The sequence below is a fragment of the Haliotis rufescens genome, unplaced genomic scaffold (assembly GCF_023055435.1).
Source record: "Haliotis rufescens isolate VD_foot unplaced genomic scaffold, xgHalRufe1.0.p SCAF_43, whole genome shotgun sequence".
Taxonomy (NCBI): domain Eukaryota; kingdom Metazoa; phylum Mollusca; class Gastropoda; order Lepetellida; family Haliotidae; genus Haliotis; species Haliotis rufescens.
This window is the reverse complement of record NW_025964146.1, coordinates 5,001-10,000: the sequence shown is the minus strand read 5'-3', so window position 1 is coordinate 10,000 and position 5,000 is coordinate 5,001. Positions and strand designations below refer to the sequence as shown.

Below are 5,000 nucleotides of genomic sequence, written 5' to 3'. Positions count from 1 at the left end.
TGTTTAGTGTGTGACGGGCCTTTCCCCTTTGACTCTGCCGGTTACACGGGCCCGACTACGACCCCGGGGTATACTCTCCGAGCATTTTCAGATTGTTAGGTGTATTTTCCCTTGACTCTGCCGTCTCCTCGGGATGTACTCCGACCCCGACGGAGGTTCTCCGAGCATGTTCAGAGTGTGATGGGCCTTTCCACTTTGACTCTGCCGGTTCCTCGGGCGTAACTCCGACCCCGGGATATGTTCTCCGAGTATGTTCAGATTATAAGGTGAATTTCCCCTTGCCTCTGCCGTCTTCTCGGGAGTGACTCCAACCCCGACGGAGGTTCTCCGAGGATGTTCTGTGTGTGATGGGACTTTCCCCTTTGACTCTGCCGATTCCCCGGGCGCGACTCCGACCCCGGGGGATGCTCTCCGAGCATGTTCAAAGTGTGACGGGCATTTCGCCTTGTCTCTGCCGTCTCCCCAGGAGTTACCCCGACTCCCGGGGTATGTTCTCCGAGGATGTTCAGATTGTAAGGTCAATTTCCCCTTGACCCTGCCGTCTCCCCGGGAGTGAACCCGACCCCCGGGGTATGTTCTCCGAGCATGTTCAGATTGTAAGGTCAATTTCCCCTTGCCTCTGCCGTCTTCCCGGGAGTTACCCCGACTCCCGGGGTATGTTCTCCGACGATGTTCAGATTGTAAGGTCAATTTCCCCTTGCCTCTGCCGTCTTCCCGGGAGTTACCCCGACTCCCGGGGTATGTTCTCCGACGATGTTCAGAGTGTGACGGGCATTTCGCCTTGCCCCTGCCGTTGATATCGATGCGACCTTAAAATGTAAGTGACTCACTTACTCTTTCTTAGCGGCGCCGGGTGCTCCCGTCTCGGGCGGACTCGGCGCACCCAAGCCAAGTCGGCGATTCCCTTTCTTAGCGGCGCCGGGTGCTCGCGACTTGGCGCTCCCGTCGAAGGCCGGCGCACCCAAGCCAAGTCGGCGCGTCCCGTGCTCCCGTCTCGGGCGGTCTCGGCCGGTCTCGGCACACCCAAGCCAAGTCGGCGATTCCCTTTCTTAGCGGCGCCGGGTGCTCGCGACTTGGCGCTCCCGTCGAAGGCCGGCGCACCCAAGCCAAGTCGGCGCGTCCCGTGCTCCCGTCTCGGGCGGTCTCGGCCGGTCTCGGCACACCCAAGCCAAGTCGGCGATTCCCTTTCTTAGCGGCGCCGGGTGCTCGCGACTTGGCGCTCCCGTCGAAGGCCGGCGCACCCAAGCCAAGTCGGCGCGTCCCGTGCTCCCGTCTCGGGCGGTCTCGGCCGGTCTCGGCACACCCAAGCCAAGTCGGCGATTCCCTTTCTTAGCGGCGCCGGGTGCTCGCGACTTGGCGCTCCCGTCGAAGGCCGGCGCACCCAAGCCAAGTCGGCGCGTCCCGTGCTCCCGTCTCGGGCGGTCTCGGCCGGTCTCGGCACACCCAAGCCAAGTCGGCGATTCCCTTTCTTAGCGGCGCCGGGTGCTCGCGACTTGGCGCTCCCGTCGAAGGCCGGCGCACCCAAGCCAAGTCGGCGCGTCCCGTGCTCCCGTCTCGGGCGGTCTCGGCCGGTCTCGGCACACCCAAGCCAAGTCGGCGATTCCCTTTCTTAGCGGCGCCGGGTGCTCGCGACTTGGCGCTCCCGTCGAAGGCCGGCGCACCCAAGCCAAGTCGGCGCGTCCCGTGCTCCCGTCTCGGGCGGTCTCGGCACACCCAAGCCAAGTCGGCCATTCCCTTTCTTAGCGGCGCCGGGTGCTCGCCACTTGGCGCTCCCGTCGAAGGCCGGCGCACCCAAGCCAAGGCGCGTCCCGTTCTGGTCGGCGCCGGGTGCTTCCGACTTGGCGCTCCCGTCGGAGGCCGGCGCACCCAAGCCAAGTCGGCGCGTCCCGTTCTGGTCGGCAACGGGTGTTCCCGTGTCGGGCGGACTCGGTGCAACCAAGCCTGGTCGGCTATTCCCGTTCTGGTCGGCGGCGGGTGTTCCCGTGTGCGCCCGGCGCTTCCAAGCCAAGTCCGGCGAGTTCCATTGGTTTTGAAACTTTTGTTAACTTTATTGTCTACGGCCACACCACTGTGAAAGCACCGCTTCTCGTCCGCTCAGCGAAGTTAAGCACAGTCGGGCCGGGATAGTACTTGGATGGGTGACCGCCTGGGAACTCCCGGTGCCGTAAACGTTTCTTTTTGTAATTGAATTCACGTTGATCCGTGTCCGAAATGGCTATAAAACAGCATATTCACTTCAGTGTGAGTTATTGATGTATGGGTCACGTCTCCCAAGACGTGGCCTATTTTTGACAGCTTTGGTACAGGCAAACCAAATTGAGATTCGAACGTGGACTACGTCGAAAATGGGTTTAGAACACCTTAGGATGCTTCGGCGCACCCCAATCCCTTAGCGATCACGTCCCGCATCGAGTTTGTAAAATTTGACGGAGTTGGTACAGGCAAACCAAATTGAGATTCGAACGTGGACTACGTCGAAAATGGGTTTAGAACACCTTGAGACGCTTGGGCGCACCCCAGTTCCGTAGCGATCACGTCCCGCAATGAGTTTGTAAATATTGACGGAGTTGGTACAGGCAAACCAAATTGAGATTCGAACATGGACTACGTCGAAAATGGGTTTAGAACACCTTAGGATGCTTCGGCGTACCCCAATCCCTTAGCGATGACGTCCCGCAACGAGTTTGTAAAATTTGACGGAGTTGGTACAGGCAAACCAAATTGAGATTCGAACGTGGACTACGTCGAAAATGGGTTTGGAACACCCTGGGACGCTTGGGCGCACCCCAGTTCCGTAGCGATCACGTCCCGCAACGAGTTTGTTACATTTGACGGAGTTGGTACAGGCAAACCAAATTGAGATTCGTACTTGGACAACAATCGAAAATCTATTTAGAAGTGTCCGGTATACCACACACAGGTTTGTTATTGTGGCAGAGCCAATGTTCCGTGACCATTACCCGTAGTTTGCCGCCTTTTCTGTGTCTTGAAACGTAATCCAGACGTTATTGACTGGTTAAAAAATGCGTCATTGGCCGTATTGGAATGACTTGAAAGGTCAGCGTGCCATACGAATAGACAGGAACGTGTATGTCGTCACGAGTCGAAGCGTAACGTAGAATGAGGTTCTGTACGACGGGAAGGGGCGTTCGCGTTGTTGTTTTTGAAATGTGGTAAAACGTGTCGTTTTTGTCCGTTTTTGTCGTCCCGTTTGGGCGCGTGTGCCGAACCGGCACGTGTCTGCGTTCCCGAGTGGAGTCGTAACGTAGAAGGAGGGTCGTGAGCAGGGGAACGGGCGTTCGCGTTGTTATTTGCGAAAGTTTGGACTTTGCGTTTTTTCTTCTGGTCTTTTTGGGTGGCGCCTGCTGGGTGGTGGTTTGGCGTGTGGAAAGAGGCAGAGATTGCCTGGGCTGCATCCAGGAGCGTGCGTTTGTAGGTTTGAGGTTGAAAAAAGGCGTTTTCCGAGCCCGTTTTGGCTGGTTTTGGTCGATTTTGAGCCCGACTGGTCTTGGCTAGGGTTAGAGCTGAAAATCGAGCTAACGGGTATGGTTAGGGCTAGGGTTAGGGTTAGGGGGTTAGCTAGGGTTAGGTCTGTTTTTCTTTTTTTTCCACGTTGGGGTGGATTTTTGGAGGTCTCCCGGCGGGGTCCCGACGTTCCGGAGCTTTGGGGGTGATGTTGATGTCCGAGGTTCCCCGTGGTCGTGCGCGCGCGTGCGTTTTGTGTCGTTTTTTGAGCGTTTTGTTGGCGCCGCAACTAGGGTTGGATGTATTTTTCGACGGTTGGCGTCGGATGGGCGGAGTTTTGGACTCGCATCGGCAAGGACCGGGTGGTGCCGACCCTTGGGGGTGGTTTTGTTGATGGCGTACCCACGGTACCGTGCTCCCGGGCGCGTTTTTAGCGCTTTTTGAGCGTTTTTTTCCGCGTTTTGTTGGCGCCGCATCTAGGGTTAGACGTCGTAGTCGAGGTTGGCGTCGGGTGGGCGGCGTTTTGGACTCGCATCGGGAAGGGCCGAGTGGTGCCCACCCTTGGGGGTGGTTTTGGTGATGGCGTACCCACGGTACGGTGCTCCCGGACGCGTTTTTAGCGCTTTTTGAGTGGTTTTTTCCGCGTTTTGTTGGCGCCGCAACTAGGGTTGGATGTATTTTTCGATGGTTGGCGTCGGATGGGCGGCGTTTTGGACTCGCATCGGGAAGGGCCGGGTGGTGCCCACCCTTGGGGGTGGTTTTGGTGATGGCGTACCCACGGTACCGTGCTCCCGGGCGCGTTTTTAGCGCTTTTTGAGCGTTTTTTTCCGCGTTTTGTTGGCGCCGCATCTAGGGTTAGACGTCATAGTCGAGGTTGGCGTCGGATGGGCGGCGTTTTGGACTCGCATCGGCAAGGGCCGGGTGGTGCCGACCCTTTTGGGTGGTTTTGTTGATGGCGTACCCACGGTACCGTGCTCCCGGACGCGTTTTTAGCGCTTATGGAGCGTTTTTTTTGTCATTGTTCTTGGTGCTCGGCATCTCCGTTCGTGTAGGATTTGTTGTTGTTGGCGTCGATTGAGACGTTTATCGGCAAGGACCGGGTGGTGCCGACCCTTGGGGGTGTTTTTCGTGTATGCGCACTGCCGGCGGCCTGCGCGCGCATGCGGTTTTAGCGCTTTTTGTCATGGATTGTTTTTGGTGCGTTTTTTTTCCGTTTCGGTTTGTTGTTGTTGTCTGGTACGCCACCGAGCGCATTTGAAGAGCGGCGCCTCGCTTTAGAGGAATCGGGTACAGGCAAACCCTTTCGGCATTCGAACGCGGCCGATGTCGAAAACGGGTTCCCAAACCCCCGGGACGCTGCGGAAGACGCCGATGACGTTTGAAGAGCGGCGCGTCACTTTTAAGGAATCGGGTACAGGCAAACCCTTTTGGGATTCGAACGCGGCCGATGTCGAAAACGGGTTCCCAAACCCCCGGGACGCTGCGGAAGACGCCGATGACGTTTGAAGAGCGGCGCCTCGCTTTTAAGGAATCGG

At 57.8% G+C, this 5,000-nt stretch overlaps 1 non-coding gene across 1 annotated transcript; it reads left to right on the top strand.

Moving 5' to 3' along the window:
• Nucleotides 1-2,052: 2,052 nt before the first annotated feature.
• On the top strand, nucleotides 2,053-2,171 carry LOC124127478. Its single transcript, XR_006859961.1, has one exon. It is a non-coding gene; the product is annotated as a 5S ribosomal RNA (ribosomal RNA).
• The last annotated feature ends 2,829 nt before the right edge of the window (nucleotides 2,172-5,000 follow it).